The sequence below is a fragment of the Nyctereutes procyonoides genome, unplaced genomic scaffold (assembly GCF_905146905.1).
Source record: "Nyctereutes procyonoides isolate TBG_1078 unplaced genomic scaffold, NYPRO_anot_genome, whole genome shotgun sequence".
NCBI classification, from domain to species: domain Eukaryota; kingdom Metazoa; phylum Chordata; class Mammalia; order Carnivora; family Canidae; genus Nyctereutes; species Nyctereutes procyonoides.
The window spans coordinates 1,083,177-1,110,397 of NW_026575035.1; the positions used below are offsets into that span (position 1 = coordinate 1,083,177).

The following is a 27,221-nucleotide window of genomic DNA, read 5'->3' on the forward strand; positions in this document are numbered from 1 at the left end:
CTGCAATCCTGCTCCTTTCCTTGTCTTCAGGGACTGCAAGGGAGAGCAGTTTTATATAGCACTATCCTCAAATCTACTCTGATTTTTTAAAATTAATTCACTCATTCAGTGAATAAATATTGAGTGATTATTATATAGTAGGCATTGTGATTCATTCTGTGCTTATTAGTACCTTTAGCTGTTAGGTTTAACCAAGTCCTTTCTATATGTACTTATAACCTGGATGTCACAGACATTGTAGAAAGGGTTCAAGTATCAAGTGGGGTTGATTTGTAGATCACCTTTAAGTTTCTTTTACATTTGAAAATCCTTAATTGAGCTTCATGATTCTGGTCTCACAGTGAGTGGATAACCTGCCTTCAAGTATAGTTTTTAAAAGTCAAACATGAATTTGGAGTTGGGTTACTTGAGTCTCTGCTACCCAGTCCCTGTAGTTATCTACTCAGATAGCAGGGGGATATGCTGTCAACATCACTCTATTTCCCTAGAAGGGACTGTAAGGACATAAGTTTAAAAACCAAAAAACCACTTCTCTTCCTGCTCAGCAATGCCAGCTGGGGGTTGGGTCAGGCCATCTGTCAGGTGCATATCCCAACCCTCAGGGTCCCAGTGGCCCAGAAATTGAACTCTATGTCAGTTTTTCTGAGTGGCTTTAGCTAGAACAAGACTTCAAGTTAGCAAAGCATCATGAATTACCAGAGTTCACTTTTGAGCCTTCTTACGAATGTCATCATCTGTGTTAAGAACCTGCTAACAGTCCTAATGAAAATTCTGTCAGTGAAATAGGTATGGAAGAAACAGTGCTGAGTTTGGCATTCCACTGACATAGCATATGCAGTAGGGGGAGGGGCATCATATTTGAGTAGACGCCTCACTTCTGAAGTTCCATTCAGTGGAAAAAGAAATCAACATGGAAAGCATGGGATTTCTCTTTGATGGGATCAGTCATCATCCTTACGATGCTTGTTGCCATGTAGACTTTTTGATTATGGCCATTCTATGAGGGATGAAATTGTATCTCATGTCATTATGGTTTTGGTTTGCATTTCCTTGATAACTAATAATGCTGAGCATCTTTTCATGTGCTCATTGGCCATTGTATATTTACTTTGAGAAATATCTATTCAGATGTTTTGCCGATTTTTGATCAGATTGTCTTTTTATTATTGAGTTATAAAAGTTCTTTTATATTCCAGATAAAAGTCTTCTATTAGATATGATTTGCCCAGATTTTTCCCCATTCTTTGGGTTGTCTTCACTTTCTTAATGGTGTCCTTTAAAGCATGAATATGTTTAATTTTGATCAAGTCCAATTTATCAATTTTTTCTTTTGTTGCGTTTGCTTTTGGTGTCATATATAAGACTCCACTGCCAAATATGAGCTCATGAAGATTTGTCCCTATGCTTTTTTCTGAGAGTTTTGTTGTTTTAGCTTTTCAATGTAGATTTTGATTCTTTCTGAGTTAGCTTTTATATTGTCTGAGTTGAAGATCCAACTTCATCCTTATGAAAACATGCAACATGGCTATCCAGTTGTCCTAGATTTTTTGGTTGACTGTTTTTCCCCATTGATTATTTGGCACCCTTGTCAAAAATTAATTGGCCATAGACCTACAGGTTTATTTCTGGGTGGTACATCCTATTCCATTGATCTTTAGGTTTATCCTGTTCCAGTACCACACTGTCCTGATTACCTTGTTTCTTTGAAATATTTTTAAGTCATGAAATGCATATTCTGAAAATGCAAAATTATGCACCACTTTATGTTATTAAAATAACTGTCAGGTTATGTGCTTAATTTTCAAATTAGACTCTTTACTCCATCTAGTAATAGAGAAGCATCTGCAAACATATTATTTCTAATACATATTAATAAGATTTGTCATTTTAAGAAAAAAAAATATTCCTTTCATTATTTTTTTTCTGCAGCAGTTTGATTTAGATAATCAAATCTTGCTTCTATTTCTAACATATTCAGGAGAGTTCTCTGGGACCGACCATGGTGATACAGGGAAGCGGAGATGTTTACAGTTGAAATCCACATCTAAATATATCTGCTTGGCAGGGTTTCAGGAGGAGGTTTGTTTTAAAATCTAATGAAAGAGCAAAAGGTGGTTTGGGAAAGGCTCCTGTCTGCAAAGCCCTCACCCAGTGAAGCTGCCCTGCCCTCTCAGTTTGCATGATTGACAGTGGAAAGACCTGGAGTCTGATCGGAAGAAGACAGCCCATGATTGTGTGTCTTATTCTGGTCTTTATAGGCATATTAAAGAAAAATAATAATAATAGCTGAATGCAGTGGCAAACAAAAGGTGGCCATTTCTCACTTGGTAACTGTCAGGGAGACAATAGACGTACCTCAAGATAATACAAATAATCTGCTGACTCTGCTATGGAAGAAAGCAACATACAGTCTAAGATCATATGTCTCCTAATAATAGAACATCACTAGATGCAAATCTGGAAGGCTCGTGTTGTGTTCAGTTTTTTATATTCAAACAGGAATATAAAAATTGTAGGAATTGTATCTGTTAAAATAATTGAGAAGTTCTGAATCTTAGTTAACAGCTAGGATATTCCCCTTAGGGTGTAAGCTCACCCCGTCATTCATTCCATCCTCTTCCCCTACTCCCTCTCCTGCTGCACTTATTATGGTGTCTTACATCAGAGGTTCAGCATAGGACATATTTGTTAGAGGATGGGAAAAGATGTGGAGAGGAAAGGGGAACAGAGGAAAGGCTGGGCACCAAAACTAGAACAAAGCCATGGATGGGACCGAAGTACACTGATTCCCACAGTGGAGTGGGTGAAGAAACAACTTGGGATCAAGGGATCTGCATGTCAGGTCACACAGTTCATGCTGTGTGCACACATAGGGCTGGGGACGCATTGCAGAGGCAGATGGAGAGAGAGAATCTTAAGCAGGCTCTATGCCCAGCATGGGGCCTGGTGTAGGGCTCTATTTCACCACCCTGAGGTTATGACCGGAGCCAAAATCAAGAGTGGGACTCTTAACGGACTGAGCCACCTGGGTGCCCCAAAGATGCTCCTTTTAATAAGACATTCTCAGGTGCCTGGGTGGCTTAGTTGGTTAAGCATCTGCCCTGTTTAATTCAGGTCATGATCCTGAGGTCCTGGGATCGAGACCCGCATCGGGCTCCTTGCTAAGTGGAGAGCCTGCTGCTTCCTCTCTCTCTGCCTGCCACTCACCTTGCTTGTACTCTCTCTCTCTCTGTCAAGAAAATAAAATCTTCTTTAAAAAAAAGACATTCTCATAATTAAATCATAGCTTACTTTATTTAAAAGCATAAATACTCTTCAAATAAATCACTTGCTTTATTCCAAATTTGGGTAACAGATATTTGAATTTTAAAATTAGCCGTGCAATAACACCTAGATTTATTTATCATAGTATTAGGAAAAATATGGAGAGAGCAAAAAAATTGATGGGTGTTTGATCAGACATTAATTTTTATGTTAGAGAAATTTTTTTATTTATTTACTATTTGTTGCTGCTCCTCGACTTTGCAGCTTGCTTTGCTCAGGAAGGAATAAAAAGCCTCAGTGTTTGGCCTTAAATTTGCCAGCGTGCTTTACAACGAACTGGACACGTATCTTTCGCAGTCTGTATCCATCTGCCTTTTTTCCCCTAATCTTCTTTCTCTTTGGTTACAGGCCAAGAAGGAAGAGAGGACTCTCACCACAACATTTCAGAGGGAGTACATTGCCAGAGCTTTGATTTCTTATTTGGACAAACGTTTCTCCAAGGTAACTATTACCGATGCACAATAAGGGGGACCCATCCTTAGAATTCGCAGACTGCGGTGGTGCCACACACAGGCGTGATTGTGCCGTCTAATAGGAGCCGAGGGTGCTGTGAAAGAGGGAGGGAGAGAAGAAGACCGAACAGTGGGGACATCCTGCTGGCCTCCTAAATGTGTTACCCGGAGAATGCCATCAGAATCTGGGAGCTCACCGAGTCGTACTACACATGTGTGGGAGGAAAGGGGAGGCTGTACTTCCCTCTTCGTGTTAATCTCTCTCTGGCATTCACGAAAACAATAGCTAGTGTGGTTTGATTATTAAAAAGAACCCCAGCATTTTGTCTTCTATGGGGAAAGCATGGTGCAATTCTCAGAGGTTACAGTAAAATCTGTGCTGTATGCACGTCACAAAGGGAAAGGAAAGGGAATCATGATATTTTATACCAACTAAGACTTAAAAATGTGGAAGATTGTAAAGAAATCCATGTTTTCCTTTCATGAAAATACCACTTTGTAAGGCTGTGGTTGGGTTGGTGACAAATACTTCATGAAGTTCCTGTTTTGGAAAATCCTATGCTTAACGCCTTTTCATGAATATGAGAGAGACAGACAGACAGACACCTCAAAGAGAAGTCTGTCAGCATCATAACTGTATGTTTCAGGGGAGTAACTCCGGGCGCTTTCTTTATGAATCATGAGCTTAGTGGAAATAAAGGCTTAACAGAGGCAGCTGAATTCATAGTCAGCTTTAGCATTCATGAATCGGCTGCCAATATTTTAACACAAATTGCTGTGTCATTTCTATGAAGCTCCCCTGTTGCTACTCAGTCTGTAGCCAAAAGCCGTTTTTGCTAAGCCCTGAAATTACATCTGATAAAACAGCCTCCTTCCTTCCTGATAGAGATACCCAAGGACACAACCCACAGAAATGCACAAATATATGATCCAATTGAAAAAAAAAATAAACTTGTCAGCTTTCTCTGTTTAGCAGCTAATATATGGCTGACATGACCTAGTCCTTAGCTTGCTAGAATGCACTTTCAGATTGGCAAGGGGCGAGTAATGCTTTCCTCATCAGTCCTCATCCTAGTTGTTCTTTTCTGAAGGGTCTGGGTGGGGGGAATGGAGGCTGTACATTAGAGGAGAATTTTGTGATACTATTCATTGTCTGTTCTGACAGAGAAGACATTGTTTGTTCACTGTAATAGGCTTGGCAGGAATCTGTGCTGTGCATACAGAATGGGGGAACAGCAGTGGAGAATCTCAAAATCCGAAGCAAGAGATTAGCTTAGAGATTTTTTTTTAAATACTTTAAAGCTTCTCATTGCTGTAGGTGCAAGTCATAATTTAGGGAAATAGTTGTCCTTCAAGTGATAGTTTTCTTCACCTTGCATTATGCGTGTATTACATAAAAAAAAAGGCTTCAAGACAGCGGCGTGCTTATCTAACTACTATAGTAACAAGAATTGCAATCATGAAGTTTATAAACACACCAGACCTGCTTGGCGATCGCTCCCTGTGCATTAGTATTCATGTCAGTGTAAATGAAAAACAACCTATGCACCTCGTCTGGTGATTCACAGAAGCAAGTGTGAGCTGCCTAAGGTAAGAGAAAAAAGACACATTAAATGATAGGCTTTGAGGTCAGCAGTACACTGTTAGGGACAGTGCGAGAGGGTGCCATGCCCCAAATGTCCAGAATTTTAAATTCAACTGTGAAAGTGAAGGTTCAAACGGGTGTGCTAGCCCTTTCTTGGAAACCAAACTGGCAGAGATGTAAAACGAGACTGAGGCTCAGTGTTTCTGCTGCTTAAGAAGCAGAAACACCCCACTTCCTTGCTAACCTCCCCTCCCCACCCGGCACAGGAACTGTGTGGTGTGATGGTCCCCAGGAGCCCCAGGCATCTGGGGATTTCACGTGTGTGCATGCGTGTGTGTTGCACTAGAGCAGAAAATGATGTCAGGCTGCAGGCTGCTGTGTTCACAGAGCACGTGAGCTAGACCAGGGGAGCTCCAAGAGCAGGTGTGCGGGCCCATTCCCAGCCGAGTCCAAGGGCCTGTCCTCCTTATGGCTCCAAGAGAGATTTACCATATCCCCCAGTCTTGGCTTGTATTTATGAGAACTCCATGTATATTTTTGTAAGAACTATGTAATATAAATTAAGACATTTCTAAAATTACAGCTGCAATGATGTCGGTGTATAGGCGGTCATTAGATTATTGCAGACCCTTCTTGGCTTTCTATGTGACCTGTGTAAGGATCAGCCTTAGACACCTAAAGCAGATCTTTTACTCTGCTGCTTAATAATAACCATCCAGGTACCATTATTTGCTTCGTTTTTAAATTTCTCAGTCTTTTAAAATGTGTTTAGCACTCTTTTTAAAGACGTGTTTGTGTAACCTCTTAGAAATACGTAAAATATAGATGGTGGTATTTTCCAGTAAAAACCAAAGGAACCAAGTAAAATTAACCAAGATGTTACAAAACTGTTTCCCTTTGTTGCTTCAATAAATTGGTGCATTTATTTGGTCTGTTTTAAAAGTAGTTTTTACGTTATCATTTCTAACAGCCAAGTTGATGGCTACTAAGGGAGGAAAAGCAGAGGTGGGGCGGGTCCCTACTGCTCCTGCTGGGGGCTGGGGGACAGGCTGGCCTCAAAAGACAGTTTGCAGGGTAACTGCTGGCGTGGCTGTGACTTGGCGGCCCTGTCTCCCATGCTGCCTTCTTGTTCCTGTTCTCCCGGAACCCCGGTAACCACTGTACTGGAGACCCGGTCATTAGCATGCACTAGTGACACCCGGCTCTGCGGAGCGTGGACCTCAGCCTGCCAGAAAGCAGTGGGAGCTCGCAGGCTGCTCCGTCAGCGGGTGCACCTCTAGGGGCCGAACCCTCGCCTGGTCTGGCTTCATTCACATCCTGGTAACCAGGAGACAAGGACTATCCTTGTCTTAAAATGACGAGTCGCCAAGGGCTTGTTTCACCAGTTACAGCTCATCTTTGTCTATTGGGAAAGGAGGCCCATACCAGGGGAGAGAAATTGGGAGTAAACGCTTAATGACACTCTTTTATTTAACAAACACTTAAACTGCACCGACTGTGAGGCAAGCAGTTGTCTAAATACTTTGCAGATATTAACTCATGTAACCCACTCGCCTTCCCCACCACTGCTACCATTATTATGATTCCCATTTTACTGACGAGGAAACTGAAGCTCAGAGAGGGTAACTTGTCCTGGATTCCACAGGTGGTGAGAGTGGATCACATGTGCGCTGGGGCTGTCTGCCCTAGGGTCAGGCATTAGGTCCCTGTGCACCCCATCGCAGACCCCTCTTGTACCAAGAACAGAATTTGCTTAACGATCTGTCCCTTTGGGGTCTGGAAGCACACAGCCCCTTTTGGGGTCTGCAGTCAGAGAAGCACACACAGTGGGTTACATTGCTGGTTTTCAAACTGTACACCCCTTGCCTCTTGGAGTTTACATCAGGGGAAGAAGAATTTTTAATTTGTGTCCTTCTAGTGGGTGCAGGTCAGTGGATTCCAGGCCCTGCATCCTGTGGCTGTCGGGGTGAGTTGTACTCCGCAGCATGCCTGCAGAGCATCACCCAAGCTGCACTGGGAGAAAGGCCAAGGCCATTGCTCTCCCTTTTCCTAACACTTCTTTGACTGCGTGGGTCCTGTGCCTTTCTGTGTGCTCCAGTCCTGGGGCCAGCAGTGTTGGACTTGCCAGTATGGAGAGAAGCCACTATTCAAGCCCATAAGTCGATAAGATGGATGTTTGACCATTCTCCTCTCTCACCTGCAGTGAGGATTTAGACAGCTGCCTTTGGGAGGTCTTGCCTTACCCCAATGCTCCCCCAAAGAATGATTTTTTTTGAGAGTTTATTTATTTATTCATGAGAGACACACAGAGAGAGAGAGAGGCAGAGACACAGGCAGAGGAAGAAGCAGGCTCCATGCAGGGAGCCCAATGTGGGACTCAATCCCAGGACTCCAGGATCACACCCCAGGCCAAAGGCAGGTGGTAAACCGCTGAGCCACCCAGGGATCCCCCCCCAAAGAGTGGTGTTAATGAGTGCAGCTCCCTGCCACCTCTCCTGAAAGAGAAAAGAAAAAGAAACGTTTCATTTATGACCCGATATGTTTGAGAGACAGAGATTAAATGAACTTACTGCAAATTTCTCAGAATTTCCTTGTGACTCTCCACAGCAAGATGTGGAGAGCAGAATTTCCTAAAGCTTTTATCCTCTCAGGTGGGGAGAAATGTCTAGCAGCACCCCTTGGGCAGTGCTGTCTTAAGAAAAAGAGAGACAACAGAACAGTGTCATAGAAGGTAATCAGGTATTGAGGAAAGACCAGCCAGCTACATTTGGGATCCCTAAATGCCACCCCGTCTTTGAGCCAATAGTCATTGGGACCTTAGAGCTTCAGATTTCTCATCCGTAAAATATGGAGGATAGAACTGGATTATCTCTAAGCTGTTTTCATCTTTGTGAGAAGCTGGCAACTGTTTGTTTATATCCTAGCTTGCTCCAGAAGAGCTTTTAAGAATAAGGTGCAATTTATATATATGTATATAAAACATATTAAGACAGAGTAAAATTAAAAACAGGTGAGGGTAAAATGAGGCCTAGGAAATATAAGGTAGGAAAGACAGAGAAAGGAGGGAGGTTAGTATGCAGAAGAAATTCTGTGAAATCCTTCATGGCTGAAAGGAAAGAACCAAGTTTTGCTCACTGCTTTTTGATGAACTGTTTGAGGAGAGAACTAGAATCAAAGCTTCCTAATTAATAGGGTCCTAAGCTAAAAACAAATGTTTCCTGCAGAAACAGCTTTTCCCAGTTTTGAGACCAAATTTTTCCCATGTTTTTTAAATTCTGTATCCTTTTGGTCTTTTAGGTAGAAATTCTGGCTCCATGACAGGCTGGTCCCAAAGAGGTTTGGACCCTCTACAAATGTGTTTCATAGGGAGCTGCGGATAGTGTCCTCATTTACTAAGCCAGTACACATTGTATACCCGTTCTGCTTTGGTATATGAGAAGGTACCTGAGTCTCGCTTCTCCAGAATCTGGAGTGTTCTCCAGAACCCCCGGAGGGCTGTGTGATGGGAGGCAAGGTCCGGGTTGCTGTGCTGAGGTGGACGTGATCTAGAGCAGAGCCTGTTTGTGTGACCTCCCTTATACAGCGTCACTACATCCATCCTGGTTTCAGGATGCCGATTCCCTTGTCTCCCCCTACCCCATGCAAGTCTTACTACTTACCCTTTGTCCTCTCCTGGATCATGGTTTCCCTGCAGCCTCTTCACAAGACCACTGGGATTCAGAGGTGTCCCAGGGGGTTTACATTGTTAGGGGGGTAAAGATTCAAATCCAAATCCTCTTTTTAAAGTCTCAGTAAATAAAATGATTCTGAAATGTTTTTTTAAAAAAATAATGCTGTCGGAGGACCTCTTAGAACGTAGAAAGCCTTTAGTGACAGATGAACAAGCATGTCACTCAAATCCTGCAAGCGCCCATGGCAGCTTTCCTTAACTTTTATATTTAGTCACCTGTTGTTACTTTATCTATGAAATGGATTGCTCACTCCTGAGACAAGAAGCCTAAGAAGTATCGATGTTGTTCTAAGCTGCAATCATCTGGCCGAAATTCTTATATACTTACCATAGTGTTTTATTTCCTAAATTGGGTAGTAGTTACACCAGTGTTTGTTGTATCATACTTTTTGTAAATCTTAAATATCTTAATATATTTGGTAAGTTACGTATCAGCTTTTTTGAATATCTGTGGCATAAAATTCAATGTTAAAAGAAAAAGTAATGGCCATCATACAACCTATTTTTTATTTATTGGAAATAAGGATCATCCATACCCTTAATATATATATGTCCTCAGACTCCTGTTGGCAAGCTGACAACACAAGTCAGACAAAATACATATTTATTGCAGAGAAATGCTTGCAAATAGTAGCCTAAACCTGCTTATCTTGTCTCGTTGTTTTATAAGTACACATAAAAATCATCATAGGCTGATTATGTTTGTCCAAAATGTTAGATACTGGGCAGCCCGGGTGGCTCAGTGGTTTAGCGCTGCCTTTGGCCCAGGGCCTGATCCTGGAGACCCGGGATTGAGTCCCACATCGGGCTCCCTGCATGGAGCCTGCTTCTCTCTCTGCCTGTGTCTCTGCCTCTCTCTCTCTATGTGTATGTATTATGTGTTTCTCATGAATACATAAATAAATAATCTTAAAAAAAAGTTAAATACTGAAACATCAGTTAATGAAAGCAATTATTGTCTGTTTTGATATTATAACATATTAAATATTAATTTGAGACATATATTTGAAACTTATGAAAATATTTATATATTGGATATATATCTCATATACCAGTATGTCTTCTCAAAAATTTGTCTGCGGGATCCCTGGGTGGCGCAGCGGTTTGGCGCCTGCCTTTGGCCCAGGGCGCGATCCTGGAGACCCGGGATCGAATCCCACGTCGGGCTCCCGGTGCATGGAGCCTGCTTCTCCCTCTGCCTGTGTCTCTGCCTCTCTCTGTGTGTGTGTGTGTGTGTGACTATCATAAATAAATAAATTAAAAAAAAAAACCTCCCTTTTAAAAAAAATTGTCTGCAAGTTATGCATTTTATTTTATAAATAATTTAGAGTTCATTGAAATAGCACATCACTTGTTAAAAAGGAAACACTCAAGGGGCACCTGGTTGCTCATTCGGTTAAGCATCCCACTCTTGGTTCCGGCTTAGGTCATGCTCTCAGGATTGTGAAATAGAGCCCCACGTCAGGCTTCATGCTGGTGTGGAGCCTGCATAAGATTCTCTCTCTCCCTCTACCCTTCCCCCCCCTTAAGAAAAAAAGGAAACACTCAAAATAGGATTATTAATGTTTACATGTAAGTGAGCATGATAATACAAACTTTAGTAATAACTTGTCCAAAGTCGAAGAATTATCCTTAAGTCACCTATTTCTTATATACCATAAAATTTTTAATCAAAACAGTTCCATTGAAGGCTTGCAAAAATAAACCTGTGCGAGTCAAAACAGGTGAAGACTTTTAGTGAAGCCTGAACAAGACATTGCAGTAATTATTTGTGTTCAGTTTAAAGAAAATGTTGCTGTTCTAGAGTAAGTGGTTGGTAATGAGATAATATGAGGTATGGTGAGTTGCGGAAAGAAGATTAAAGGCCGACAGTAGAGTCAGTTGATTAGAAGAAAATGTTATGAAACCTCTCATGCCATCCCCCCCCCCAAACCGCTATCTTCTCCCCCCAGCCCCCCAACTACATCACAGGAGCATCTGCTGCAGTTTCCTGTTCCAGGTTTCAGGGAAAATCAGCTATTGCCTCTCCCAGCAAGTGCTGACCTCAGATGTGTTACACAAGCCCCTGTACTCTTTATGTTCTCTTTACTTATTATAAGATATACATACATATGTACACTATTTTGAAATACCAACCATAAATGAATGGCATTTCCCCTATTTATTGTTCTTTTTACAACAAAAGGTGATTTCTTCCTAAGAAGTACTATTTTTCTTAATCAGGTTACATTTCTTAGAGTTTCATTTCCTTGTGTTCTAAGAGATTGGAGCATTATTTGTACTGTCTTGTTAGGTGAGCTTATTAGTTTTCGTGTTCTGACTTCACTATTAACGTTTTTATTACAGTAAATAAATTTTACATCTATTACGTTCAAATGCAGCTAATGAATTTCAAAGTCATTTCAATCAGCATCATTATTTTCCAACAATCTTAATGTTGCCTGACTATTCTAATTGTTAATTGAAAATCCAACTGTCATTGGAGTAAATACTCTTTAATAAAACTTCAGTAACAATCTAAAGAAGCATTTCAGTGGATTCGACCTAAGAAAAAAGAAATAGACCTAAATGAAATATCTTTTGCATTTAATTAATTGGCGTAAGCTGCAGTATTTCTCCGTGAATCGTAACTAGCTTTCATTTTCAAACTTTGGAAGAATGAGTCATTTGTACTAGGAAGTAGATGCTAAAGAACTATGTTTGGCAACTTGGAGAACATTTTTAGCATTTGAATTTCCCTATTTATAGTACAGCATGAGGCAGAGTAAAATGTTTGGCATTTCTATAAGGGATGCAAACTCTTTAACATTCTCTGTTGTGATCTAACAATTCATTTCAGAGTAAGATGAATCAGTCTTGTTTGGAAAATGTTTTATACAAATATTGGCAAGGAAACTGTAACTGCATTTCTGTGGATTTTAAAAATGCAAACTCCCCTAAAGTAAATGATGGCAAATTTTACAATATTACTTCTTTCTTCTGCTTTACTATAGTTCTGTGTGACCTGCCTTTTATTACTTTAAATCCTCACAATATCCCTTGCTTTTTAGATTTTGCTAACCCATGTTGAAATCAGAGACCATGTTTCTAGGTCCCTCTAATGTCAAGTTCTTTTTAGTGTAACCTCTCACTCCCCACAGTGGTTTTCTCATATTAAAACTCTAGGTTACTTTATTAACATATGACCTTTTCTTTTACATTAGACAATATGAGAACAGTAATTTGTAGGGTTTTGCACTTACGTGGCTGAATGAAGGAGAATTCATGTTCTGTCTCATTCTCTCTTACACACACACACCTAGTGTTGAACTAATAAAAAAAATATGCAAACTAAATGTACTATGCTATCCTGGAGGGGATAACAAAAAGAGACATTAGTGAAAACTAAGGAAATCTGAATGATGTATGGCTATTACTTAATAATAATGTAACAGTATTGGTTCATTAACTGTATAAATGTACCATGTTAATGTACAAAGTTAATAGTAGACTAGAAAAATCACAGTAACTATATGTATAGCTAATGTATTAAATGGTAGAGTTGACTACAATCTGTTTCTTGATAAGAATAATTAGAACACAAAGTGGTAACTAGTCCTCTTTTTGCCAAGTTCTTCTTTCAACGTAACCGTCTGTAGCAGAGGTTGGCAAAATCTGGGGCCAGCCAGCCACCATTTGTGTGGGGCTTGAACACGGGCTTGAACATGCTCTGCTGTGATCTTGCTTGTGCCCATTTCCAGAAAGCTGAAAGAGTGCATGCTCAGGCTTCCTGGGCTTGATTCCCAGGCCTTTGGTTAGGGGTTTTGCTTGATTCATTTAACCTCTCTGGACCTCATTTTCCAATTTTAGGAAATTAAAGGGTCAAATCAGATTTTTGACTTAGAGAATCTGTGGCTTAGAAAATCCTGACTCTGAATATGTGCTAGAGGTCTGTTTGTGATTGTGATCGTAGCTTTGGAATTCATTGAGGATGGAACTTTGGCACCAAGCCAATTTGCATGCATTATTTTAGTTTATAGCATAAGATTAATATTCATCATTTTTTAGCACTTTTGAACTCTCTTAAAAAAGAAATAGCCCCTGAAAATAATACTGTTGCCTTGTGAAGGTCGTTTCTGCATTAAGAAGAGAAGACCACAGTTTCTTAAAATACCCATGTTAAATCTGAACTAAAAATCATACTAAGATATTAAATTATACTTAATTTGTGATGAAGTATATGTAAGGCACATTTTCAAACAAAAATTTTAGGTTAATGTGCTTATGGATCATACACTTAAATTTAGATTGAATTTATTATTTAGTATGATTTATAGCATTATGTGGTTTTCTAGTTTATGATAATAAAATTTTGAATACCTAATTATTCTCAAGGCCTTTACAGACATAGAAGATCCTGCCAAGTGTCCCTATTAGGCTTGTTGAGTAAATCATTAGGAAGTTACTCATCTGATAATTACTTAATTCCTTTTGAGCCAGTCATTGTCCATAATAAGAAATTAGTTTCTAACTACAGTATTTCAGTGCTGTGTTTTGATTAGAGACATATAAAACATGAAAGTCTAGTCAGGTCTGCCTTGAAAGTTAAATCAAATAATAACCACTTGACTGGTGGCAGCTCTCTCGGGAATGGTTGAACTTTGACCGTTCAATAAAATCACTAGGGGACTTTTAAAAGTCCAAACTAGTCAAACCAATCTCTGGAGACATTATTTTAGAACTTCCCAATTCCGAATATAAGGGAGTGGAGAAGAAATGTGTGGGAAATATCAGAAAGGGAGACAGAACATAAAGACTTCTAACTCTGGGAAATGAACTAGGGGTGGTGGAAGGGGAGGAGGGCGGGGGGTGGGGGTGAATGGGTGACGGGCACGGAGGGGGACACTTGACGGGATGAGCACTGGGTGTTATTCTGTATGTTGGTAAATTGAACACCAATAAAAATTAATTTATTAAAAAAAAAAAGAACTTCCCAATTCCTTCCAATATGCAGCAAAAGTTGAGAACTCCTATCCTTAAGGAAGTGTGAGAGATGCCTCTTGTCATGATCTTCATACAGCAGGACTCTCCTGTCCTTCAAAATTGGGTGACTTGAGTAGCTATGGGTCATTCAAAGAGTGACCAGTAGTCCTCCCTTGTCCAGAGGGGACACATTCCAAACCCCCCATGGATGTCTGAAACCATAGATAGTACCGCATGCTATATATACTGTGTTTTTCCTATACATACATACCTATGATAAACCTTAATTTATCAGTAAGGCACAGTAAGAGGTTAACAATGATAACTAATAATAATAGAATGAGTATAACAGCATATTATAATAAAGGTCATATGAATGTGGTCTCTGTCTGGATACCTTATTTTACTGTATTTGCCCTTCCGGTGATGGTGTGAAGTGATTGAATGCCTATGTGATGACATGGAGTGAAGGGAGTGACAGAGGCATCATGATGTAGCGTTAGGCTACTACTGACTTTGTGATAGCACATCGGGCGTCATCTGCTTCAGGACCACAGAAGCTGTGGATAACTGAAACCACGAAAGCCAAACTGTGGATAAGGAGGAACTACTGTATACTTCGAAAGAGAAAGAAGCTTGCCAGGATTAAAGAACAAAAGCATGTCCCTTGCCCCCTAAATCTCCACCTCACAAATACCAGGAGCATCTGCCCTGATTTTGAAATTGCATCCCTCAGTGCTAGTGTTTGCTTTGGCTTTTGTTTTGTGTGGCATTTTAGTTCACGTACAAGATCAGTGAGAGCCAGCATTTAGTGAGTACATCCGATAAGTTTCAGGCCCCTGCTAAACATCATTCTGTCTCACAGCCAGGGGAGAAAGAAGTTACTCACTCCAAAATAAAAATAAAAAGTCAAAAAATATGTCTTGTTTTATCAGAGAAATCTTATCTCAGTGTAATTGAATATTTCATCATTTATTCATCCATTCAGTGAACATTTACTGAATATATGTGCTGTTCCAAAAATAAGTTTTCAAAGTACTTTAAAAATTTTAAAACACAAAAGATCTGTATGTGTTATCTTTTGCTTCACAACAAGCTTAGTGGCTTAACATGACCATTTGTTAGTTCTGCAGTTGGCAATCTAGATTGGATTTAGTTGGGCAATTCCTCCGGTCTCAACCAGGATCCCACATACAACAGTGTTCAGCTATCGTTGACCTTTGCTCATCTTAGCTGGGCTCTCACATGTCTGCAGTGTGGGCTGGGACAACTTGGCTGATCAAACCTTGGTCCCTGTGACCTCTCATCCTTCAGCAGGGCTAACCTTGTCTTCTTTACATGAGGGAGTGAGGGGTGCCTAGAGAATGAATGCAGTTATATAAGACACCTTAGGCCTGACCTCAGACCTATCACACTGTCATGTCTGCCATACTTGTTGGCCAGAGCAAGTCACAAGTCCAGTCTAGATTCAAGGGCTAGGGAAATGGTCTTTACCTCTTGATGGATGATACCAAAAATTCCTATTATAAATGATGAGGATAAAAGAAAGAGTGAGGGTAATTGTAGTTATATTTTGCAAACAGCCATAGGTGGAAATTCTGAGTCTATCTTGGGACATTAAGAGAGGTTTCTGAGAGAGGGTTTGAGCAGGTTCAAACCTGGAAAACAGCGCATTCAGATTAAAGCAGTAGTGTGTGGAAAACTGTCAGATTGCAACTTCCTTAATGAAAAATAAATAGAGATTGTTAAATTTCCCAAATGTAGGAAATATGTCTAGCCCTGACACAGAGCATGTAGAAATCACTCAACATGTCCTTTTTCATTTATGTTTACATCATTTACATTAAAAAAGTCACTACAGTAGTGGGTAGGCCCATAAGACAGAAATAATAACCTGATAGCTTTTCAGCTTAATCATCTGAGTGACCTTAGACAAGTTACTATCTTCCATAGCTCTTTAGTACAGTGAAGAAAGTAATGCGTTTTGTATCAGTTAGTTTTTGCTGAGTAACAAATCACCCCACAGCTTATTGGCTTAAAACAATAGCCATTTATTTGGCTTCCTGATTCCATAGGTTTACAGTTTGAGCTGGCGCAGTATGGCAGCCCTTCTGATTTCAGTTGGGCTCACATATGTGTCTGTAGCCAGCTAGATGTCTGCACCTAGCTGGGCTGGAGTGCAGTTACGATGTCTGTTCACATGCCTCTCATCCAGCAGGCTTGTTTGGGCTTATTCACGCAGAGGATCCTCAAGTTTCCAAGAGTGAGAGCGGAAGCATAAAACCTTGTGGTCTAGGTTCACAATTGACACACTGTTGCTTCCACTGCATTTCATTAGACAAAGTGAGTCACAAAAGGCAAGAATTAAGAGTAGAGACATAGGCAACATTTTTTACTGGTAGGACCCATGAAGTCGTAATGCAAGCAGTGAGGGTACAGGGAAGAAAAGAATTCTAACCAGTTATACAATCTTCTACATCCACCTATGGTTCACAACCATCCTATGAGGAATATGTTAAATGTAACTTGATTTTTCTAGGTGAAGCTCTAAGTTAAAAAGCATCTGGCAAGTGGTAGACATTCAATAAGTAGAAGCTATTAATTTTTCTTACGTATATCAGAAATCAGATTTTCAGCCAGATTCTTTTAATTGCCTATTTTAAAGAGTATCAGATGAGCCTCCAAATGGTATTCACAAAGGTTAAAGAAATGTTATGCTTGCTTTCTCTGTTGCAGAAAGATAATATAAGTAGAGAAAAGCTCATTGCCTGTGAGTGCGTGTGTATCTTGGCATAAAATTCAGGTTTCATCACCTGATGAGGCTGACAAAGTCTAGCAGTGGAGCCAGGCATCTTCACAGCTGCCCAGGAGAAAGACCTACTTATTGCAAAAGGTCAATTCAAGACAAAAATTAGTAAACTGTAATATTTCAACTCTAAAAATATTAAAGTCCCTTTTAATGGGTTAGAACCCATTTTAAGCCTATGCAGAGAATGAAAACCTTAATAAATCTTTATTGATTTTTTTCACTGTTGTATTATAAATATTTTCACAAAACCAGCTAAGCCTCATATAGTTCCAGACTGATCCATAAACTGCTCTTGGATCCTATAAATGGGATTCAATGGAGCTTTATTTATCCCACAGAATCTCTCTCATCAGTGATGTGAATGGGTAAAAAAAAAAGGGGGGGGGGCTATCTTCTTTAAAATAGATAGAACATCAAAGGTTACTCAAGAATGTATAGTATAGAAAAATGACACATGTTCATTAAAGATGGTGTCTGTTTTTTGTTTTGTTTTTTGGCTTTTTTTTTTTTTTAACAACTGTCGTACTTTTAAGCTCTTTAAGGGATCTTAGATGATCATTGGGCTCTACATCCCAAATCCAGCCTGCATTCCCAGCCTTCCCAGCCTTCCATCTCCAGAAGCCCCAAGGACCTAATCGGGCCATGTCCACCTACAACACTGGCTTCCAAGTACTGAGCTTCCATCATACTGTGGTTCCTTTTACAATTTTAGAAAGTTCTCAAGGTGGAGTGATTAAGACCTATGGCTCTCATCCTCATCTCTCTTACTTTCTTCCTCTCTGAGTTACAGGGGTAGGGGATAGCTACTAAAACTCTCTAAGTCTCTATTCCTTATTACACCAGTAATAATTGTACAAAGACACTTTGGTTTACATGGTAGTTCCATCATATTTATAGTCCTTAGGTTATTAACCACACAGATATTGAATCCCAGAAATTTGGTCATCATAAAGAAAAAGAGAACATAAGTTAAAATGTTCAAGACAGCCCAACACAAACAGGTTTGCTTGTTTCTGCTTTTAAAGCCCGCCCATCACAGCCATAATCACCACCCTATCTCGCTCTAAAACATGGGAGTACAGGCCACTCTTTCCATAAAGACTTCCGTGCCTTTGCCATATGAGTAAACAATTCAATTGAACACTTGGTGTTTGTTTTTAAAGTAATGTTTTACAGGCTATGTAATAAAGTACTTTTTACCTGGTATTGAGCATATGGTTAATAAGTATTCATGGATGTGATATGTCTGTCTGTGCATGCCTGAAAATGATTTCTGCTTTATGAAATTCATATTGGCAAGGACAGTGGTTTTTGTTGATACTAATAGACCATCTGGGGCTTTCTATTCTAAATTTGATGGCTCTGTTTGTACATAATATCTTTAAGGGGAATTCCATATTTTTTGACATTTGTTTGCCAAACTAGAAGTTGTACACAGGTTTCTGAACCCAGATAAGAGAATTTTACCCCTGCAAGCCCTTCAGATCTCTTGAATTACTGTAATGATTTTTTATAAGTAAAAATTAAACGGCAACATGCGGTTCTCAATCCCAAAGATCCCTGGATATGGTAAGGTTTTTAGTATTGTTACTATAAAGAATTTACAGTATATTAAACATTTTGCATTAAGCACATGCCTTGAATGCTGTTGGAAACCTTTGTCACATGAAAGCCATCAACAGCTTTAGTAAGTAGAACTGATATTAATCTTCAGATTTTAGATGATTAGTAAAACATAAATACTAGTTTGATCTCATACCGCTTTAGTATTCATTCGGGTTCTCACAGGCTGACACTGAGCAATGGACCACCCTTCTTCTGCCTTTTAAGACCCTAGAACTTTATCCCTTTTAGAGGATGCCATACCTTAGAAGAATGGTAACCAACACCCAACATAGAGGGAGAGTTGCAGTTTGCTGCAGTCCCCACCCTACTCTGTTATTCCCCAACCATCAAGTTGAATGTTAATCGCTGCTTCTTATTTTTGTACTGTGGTTTTCTTAGAGTTAAAAAGAAAGCAAAAGAGAGAATGAACGGGTTGTGCCTTTAAAGAAAAATGAGAAACATCATGTTTCTTTGAGAAAGAGAAACTATTTCCTTGTGGTTAATGTCCACCTGGCCTGCCTCTGAGTTTGCAGCACGTACCAGGCCCCTGTGGTACTGGAGTTGGTGGCTGGTGGCAGCTGTGTGCTCTTTGCTTTCCAGGCTTGTTAATGAGAACTTCACTTTGTATGAAACCACATTTTTTTAAATATCATGTATAACAAGGAAAGAATATAGGATCTACAGTGCAAGGTGGGGACAACTCTGTGGTTTCCTGGTTCGGTTGGGTCTTGGCCAGCCTCTTAATCTCTCTGGTCTGTTGTTTCCTCATCTTAACAATAGTGATTTAAAAAAAATTTAAAAGGAACTCTTCCTTAAATTTCTCACAAGATTGTTGAGCTACTCATAAAGTAAAATCTGTGAAAATGTTTGATAAACTCTGAAGGACTACATAAAAATAATGTGATAACAATTAGCTTCTCTGAACCTGAGGGGTGAGGGTGGATGAAGGTCTTTGTCGATGAGTAAAGGACTCAGGTTGAGAGCCTCCACCTGGAGTGTGGGGTGATTTACCAGTGGAGCAGGATTTAACCTGTGTTTGTCAGACACCTGAACCCATGTCCATTCCCTGTGTTATTAATAATGTTGCAATTCTTGTTTTGTTCTTGCAGTCTTTCATAAACAGGGCTAAGTCAGAGTGACATCATATGCCTTTGGGTGCATAAGATGCCAGGAGCAAAATATGAAAATAATGAATAGGGCCTACAACTGAACCTCAGAGCAGAAGACTCCCAGTATCACACGACCAGGGAGAGGAACGGGGCTCTGGGAGTGTCTTCTCAATGTGCGGTGTCATTTTCATTTCCATACATGTGAGAATTTGGCAATTTAGTTGACACACTGATGACGATCATTAGGGATTGTTATACAAGGAGCACATATAAAATGTCTTCTTCCTTTTTTACACAGACAGACACATACATAAATTTAGTTACAAACCTCACAGTCTCGTGAGTGTGAGCTAACTGACCTGGGTAGACAAAATCCTTGATTGTTATTTGATCATTGCAGTGATAGAAGTAAAATAAAAAATGAATAAAAGCCTTGTGATTACATCTAGGCATAATCAGGTCAGATTCATATTTTTGGCAAGAAGACTTCATAGTTAGTGGCTTGTCTTGCACCACCAAACCCGGTGTCTGATGGTGCCTCTTCTCATGACATTAAGATTAACCACTGGGTGCAGGTGTAATCATCCTGACTCACTTACTACAAAGTTTCCCATCTGCACCAACCCTGTAGTTTGAACAGCCTTTGTATGATCATTGCTGAGAAATAATGGTTAGTTCTGAGTTGGCTTTGTAACTGTTTATGGCCGACTGTATGCATTACATAGGATCCTGTAAGTTTCTATAAAAGTCTGTTTGAAATTGAATTTTATTTTAAATAAATTTGAATTGGTCATCATTTAACATAGTATTTTTTGTAAAACATTCATATCATTTCATAATACCAGTCTTTTACAAATACATATTTATATATATATTAGGTTTGGTTAATGCAAGATCCACCATCTCTTAGAACTTTATAGTGTGATCGAACTTCCTGCCATTGAAGCAGCTGATTCTGATGTTGATAATGAGTGCAGTTTACCGTTTGAACTTAATGTAGCTCTATTTAGCTAAAAAAGAGGATCAGATATAAACTGTATGTTTAAATATTTTATATGTACATTGAGTTTTTAAAAGATGCAGATTTTTTAAATGTACTTTTAAATAAAATGCATTTTTGTTAAAATAGCAAGAAAAGCAGAAGGAGGAACTAATATTTATCAGGTGCCTTTTCTGGGCCAGGGCACTAAAGCATATTTCACAAGATACAAACATAGCTGATTTTGATAGTGATATCAAATATTCTATTCTGTACTGAATGGAAAATTGAAATACTGAAGATTCTGAATGGAGCTGACATGCAAACATAGCACATATTTGGAAGGCTGGCAGAGTGTGTTATCAATATGGCTTAAAGTGCTAATCTAGACCCAACAGAAGCGCCTCAAAATAGAGGTAGTGTCCAACTGTCGATTCCATATGTCAGTAGGATTTGTCCTGAAGATATTACAGCTGACTTCTTGGCCAGATCTATTAGTATCATGTGGTAATAATGGAAGGGTAAGATTACTGACAAAAGATCCCAGGCTGTAATAAATCCACCAACACGAAGTGGATGCTTTTTCCAGTGTAATTCCTGCCCAAGCCAGACATGTGTGGGAATTGCCAATAATAAGAGACCCAAAATTTTTCCTCGGTACACTGAGGATCCTATGCCAAATAAGCATGGTGTTAACCCTCCACCGTCCCCCCACGCACACAATAAAGTGGTCTAAAGAAACCTCAACAGAAGATTGGAAGTGCAGTTTCAGACATTAGCATCTAGCTGCTTTCTGCTGGGAATTCAAAGAAACAGCCAAGATTGCAAGATGTGCAAACAGAGAGGCTCTCTGGCAGAAGCTTAGAGCCAGCAAGGCACAGGGTGCAAATCGCCCTTCTGCAAAAGTGGCTGGCTCTGTGGGTCTAATTAAAATCCCAGCACGTGCACAATATGTGAGGAACTATAGGTGAAAATTGCAACTGTACACACTCATTTATTATCTATTGTCAGTAGTTTCCACCTTACAGAATAGAGAACTATATTCAGAACATTGTTGCTCAGACTGCATACATATGCAGTCATGCACTCTGTCAGTGTTTACTGAGCACCCACAGCCCTCATAGGTGCTGGAGTTAGAGATACGAGGACAGAGAATGCTGGTGCTCATGGAGCTTATATTTGAAAAGGAAGCTTGCAACCAGAAACACAAAGACCAATATATATAAGATGCTTTCAGATAGAGATAATGGGAAAGGAAGAGAGGATAAAGGCTGAAGTGGGGATGGGCAGGAGGGCTTTAGAAGTCTTCTCTGAGAACATGGTGCTTGAACAGGTGCTTCATTAGAAAAAATGAAGAGAAAGCAGTTCTGTTACAACGTGAAGGATAATCATTCCAGTAGATGAATACCTAGTATAAAAGATCCAGAGTGACGTTCAAGAGCTATAAAAAAAAAAAAGCCATGATAGTGTTGCAATAACTGTCAAACTGAGGTGAACAAAATATATTGTGTCCACTTAAGCAATGAAGATCAAGAAAAAAAGCTAAAATATAACGAAAAGTATTGTCGTAAAATGTGTTCATTCCCAGTACACTCTCTACCTTGTAGGAATTATGGATCATTTTGCAAGCGGAGGATAATGAATGTGTTTTAGCTCAATTTTGACATGCAACAGAAAACCAGTGCTATGTGAGAACCAGTAACAGACCAGATTTTTTTTTGTATTTTGTATTGAAATTTATATTTGAATATACTTTAAAATAATTCTGTTTTAATTTATCTAAGCAATTATGTTTAGCCATACAACTTTTCAATTACTTTTTTGAGGAACGCAAAGAAAAATTTGTGGACGATACAGCAGACAGAGAACGTGGCTCAGTGCCCCTGTCTTCTGGATCTGAGTCTTTATGTTGTGAGCTCAGATACCACCTTCTGGAATAGACTCTATATAATGCTCTCTATTGGCCCAAGCTCTGAGGATTTATGTTTGCAAAAAACTTGATTTATGTGGTTAACAGTGTGAACTTATGTGGGAAGAGGAACGATGAGCTGTATCTGTTTTACATGGTCACATTCTGATGATGCCATGTTTCACTACCATAAGAAATAAGATGAAGCAGCATTCAGCAGTTAAAAATTTAGGAAAATGAATGGTCTAGCTAAGTGATTCTCGGCCCTAACTATATATTCAGATGCTCTGTGGACATATTTACAAATGTCAGTGTCTGGACCCTATCCCTACTCAAGCCAATTTCTGGGGTTAGGCTTGGGCATTTCATATATTGTAAAAAAGTTTCCAAAGTGATTCTAATGTATAGCCAGGACTGAAAACCTTAGTCTTATTCAGGAATTTAATAATTCTGTGAAGCCTTTAGGGTAAAGTTGGTTTGATTTTAATTATCTTAGTCTTTGTATCTCGTATATCATCTGGATACTTCTTAAATTATTTCCTTAAAGATTAGAACTTATGATCCAAAAGATTAACTTAGTAGGGAAAGTCCGTCCTTCCTTCCTTCCTTCCTTCCTTCCTTCCTTCCTTCCTTCCTTCTTTTATCTTTGGCTTTTTAATAAATGTCTCTTCCTCTAAAACCTAGTCTTCACATTGAAAACTTTTAAAATTTATAAACAGTACATGACAGTTAAATTGAAAACTTCATGTATGCAACATCTAGAAATTAAGATTTGCTTCTAAGAAATATTGGCATTGCTATAATAAAGACATTTATATAAGGCTCTTCAAAATGTATGAAATAAAAACTTGCAGTTGGGGTTGGTATAGAGAGAGAAAAGAAAGAGCTAGACTAAGATAATTGCTGTAATTGAGGATAATTACATCTTTGAGCTTCCAGCCAGCTATATGAGAGGGGGAAGAGAAAAGCAAATATGATTTTCATACATACAGTTGAGTCGTTATTTAAAAAAAAAGGCAAACTGATCTATCAGAATAAAAAACCTTTTTCCAGATACTAAAATCTCTGAGTTTATCACACACACAAAGCTTTATGTACTACACAATAGAACAATGTCATTAATAGTTTTACTGAAAAATGCAGATAAATCATGACAGTTTCTTACACTATTATTTTATACTAGCCACCTAATTGAGACATTAGTCCCTGGGTTCAGCTGTTACCTAAGTGTAGCCCTAGCTCACAACAATAGGACCACATCAGATACAATATGGAGGGTATTAATATTCCAGTTAGCCGGGGTAGGATTTGGTCCTTTAGTCCATTTGAAAGCCTATCCAAGTAATAGGTTAGGGGGCAAAGCATCAGGTCACAACTCTATTAGGAAATATGAAAGATTGGAATTTGAGTATTATGACACAGTCTTGGAGAGAGTATTAATAGTTTGGGGACTATACTGAAATCATATAGCTTGATGTCTTAGTTGGATCCTGGATCCTTTGATTCCAGAGTCAAAGACTTAGATTAGTAAACGTTACAGAATGTCTGAGATTATTCTTAATCAAGTTCTCAGGAAGGAGAAACAGTACACAGGTGACTGCTACTAGACCAGTTGTCCCTAAAATTTGCTTGTTCCTGATATAATACTCCAATGAAATAAAATGAAGATTTCAAGGACTTTGAAGAAATGTAATGTGAAAAAGATTGAATCCTTTTCTTAAATTTCAGGTCTAGCAATGTATTGTTTTACAATTAGTACCGAGAGATCTTATAAATAATTGTTTACAGAAAGAACTGGAATGAAGTCACTTGGTTTAGATTATTTAATCCACTGGATTGAAATGATAATTATTGATTTTTTTTCCCAATAGCAATAACTAGATGTCAGTCACTATTTTGATTTTTTTATGAGTTTTCTTTTTTGTCTGAAAACATACCTTCTTGTTCCTTATGTAAGTATATATTTTTTAATGTCTTCTTACAGTAGAGGCATGAGAAATAATTACGCAATGCCCCTCTCAAGATCAAATCCCACAGTTCCATTTCCCACAGTTACACTTCCCACAGTATGCGTTCCCAGAGCTGCCAGTACAGCCATTAGTGCATACCCCGCACCACTAAGGAGGCACCACTCCCATGGTATGGTCTGTGCTCTTAACACAAACAGAGCTACTCAAAGTCTCAGTGGCAGAGAAGAGTGATTCACATTCTTGACTCCGTGTGCAAAATTTGAGTTCCAATGTTCCATTTTTAAGTTGTAAATAATTTTACCATATACTCCATAAATATCTGTTTCTTAATACAGTTAAATTGAGTAACTTGGACACTCAGAAGATGTGGCTGGCTCCTTTTTCCTGAGCTCACCACAACACATCCCTAAGATGTGCCTGTCCCAGCCTGTGAAGCTTGCCACCGTACATTACTCCCCTACCTCTCAATTTAATCCCTTTGAAATGTTCCTTCCCCCTACATGGGTGAAAACGTGGCATAGAGAAGTGTGAAGGGTGGGGGAATGTCAAAGCCGTACCCTGATAATAGCTCTTACTGTGCAATCTGAAGACTTTTCTTGTTCTCTGCTTTCCAGGGAAAATGGAAATTGGGGCAGAGTGACAACACTAACTATTTGACATACGGAGTGCTTTGAAGTCAGCAGGGGGAAAAGGCTGTGTCTGAATTGTCAGTGTCATGAACCCATATTCTAGGTCTCTCCCACACATTTCTTAATACTGTGGCATATAATGTGAGTTCCAAATGTGATCCTTCAACTTGGAAGCCACTGTAACACTCAAAATATAAAACTCTTCAAGTTATACTAAGATTTTTCATAAACACAGCCTCAAACCGTAACTTCCGTTTTATTCATGATTTACAAACAGACAAAATGGGAAATCTGGAGGGAGAAGACGTGGTTTTCATTAGCTATGAAGATTTTCAAAATTACATTAGCTTCAGTTCATTAGGTCTCATAATCACATTAGCTGTATGACATTGTAAGGAGGGGAGATGCCCTGTGGAGATCCCCCCCATGGATTCCCCCGGAATCCACTACCTCTTGCACACTGGGACTCAATACGGGGTTAGATTTTTCTTTTGATAGGATGAACCGATGAAAACAATACAGCCTATAGAAACCATGTTTACAAAAACCTGTCCTCTCATCCTTCCCTGATTCTTCCCACAATGATTCCCCTGGCCAAATACCATGTCAGTTCTGAGGACTTTGAACTTTTGAAAGCGTGATGAGTAATGCCCACCTCACTGGATTCCCACTGGGTTCGTAACAAATTCGGAGCTGAGGATTTTCAGTGAACTACTCACTTCAGAATCAGTTAAGGTGCATGTTAAAAATACATATTCTTGGGCCCCCACTCCAGCTCTATTATATCAGAGTATCTGAGGGTCAGGTTTAGGCATCAGCACCCCAACAAGTGCCTCGGAGGGTTGTGAAGCAGGGCTTGAGGGAGTTCTGGAGGACATGCTCGTGCTCTCCCATGGCCTGAGTAGGAAAGCCTACACAGCTGATGAGGCCAATGGATGGAGGGGCCTGGAGGCCATTGAACTGAGGCTCTTGAATACCTCAGGACTGGTTATACAGCAGGGCCACAGTCTAAATACCCTTCCCTTAAAACTGAGAAAACATTCTCTCAGAAGTCTGCTACTGTTCTGTCCTGCCAGGTCTTTCCTCAGAACCCTATATTTCGCTCCGTTTGCCTTTTATATCTAGTCCAGGATCCTTTGCCTAGCCTAGGAGCACCTCTGCAGTGGACGTGGACCTCTCCCGAAGGCCATGATTGGTTCTGGGTGTGGAGTTCCCTGTCTGGTCATGTCAGGCCACGTTGTGTAAGAGTGGAGTCTCCCAAGATATCGCCCCTCCATTACACCCACTTCCCTACCCCCATCACTGTGGTTTTGCCTTCCCTAAATTGGGCAGAGGAAGAGAGGAAAATAAGTGTGCTGAAGTATGGAGACAGGTACATACATATGTCGTTCTTAAATTCACAAGGTAACCATGGATTAAGGCCAGCCATAGGGAAAGTGGGCAAGCAGAGGGGAAAAAACAAAACAGGAAAGGCCCCCACATCTCTTCCCTGCGTGTACCTCAGACACGCAGTGCCTGCCTTCTGGCCTCACCCCTCTCACCCTTCTCCTTTGCCTCTCTGTTCCTTACCAGGTGACCTGTTCTGTTCCATTTATGCCTTGGTAAGATTTTTTTTAAAAGATTTTATTTATTTATTCATGAGAGAGACAGAAGGAGAGAGAGGCAGAGACGGGCAGAGGAAGAAGCAGGCTCCATGCAGGGAGCCCAATGTGGGACTCGATCCCAAGGCCTCCAGGATCACGCCCTGGGGTGAAGGCAGCTCTAAACTGCTGAGCCACCCGGGCTGCCCTGCCTTGGTAAGATTTTTAAGTACACGTGCCAACGCTTGCGTGACTATTTGGTGTTTTAAGCTTCTTTTAACCCTAAAGCGAAAGCAGTTTTCTCCCCCTCGGTAAGGGAGGCACCAGAGCTCTGCAGGTACCTTCCCTGACCCTCAGAACCTCACCTGTTCCCTGAGACTGGCTGACCCTGACTGTGATTGAGCACATGTGGGGGAAGTGGTCCTTCCCACCCCGCCAACACGCAGAGGCTGGCTCTGCAGTCCACCAGACACATTGAGGACAGTTCTCAGCTTGAAACAGCATCAGTCCAAGGGCACTGCAGCTGTGACAGTGCCACGGTGCCTCTGCCATCAAGCCGGACGGAATCAGGCTACAAT

General features: G+C 39.9%; 1 protein-coding gene across 1 annotated transcript in view; it reads left to right on the plus strand.

Moving 5' to 3' along the window:
- The first annotated feature begins 3,672 nt into the window (after positions 1-3,672).
- PAG1 (phosphoprotein membrane anchor with glycosphingolipid microdomains 1) overlaps positions 3,673-27,221 on the plus strand; it is a 60,857-nt gene continuing 37,308 nt past the window's right edge. The window contains exon 1 of the mRNA XM_055318235.1: positions 3,673-3,765. The gene's annotated coding sequence lies outside the window, so the exon portion shown is untranslated. The remainder of the gene's footprint in view (positions 3,766-27,221) is intronic.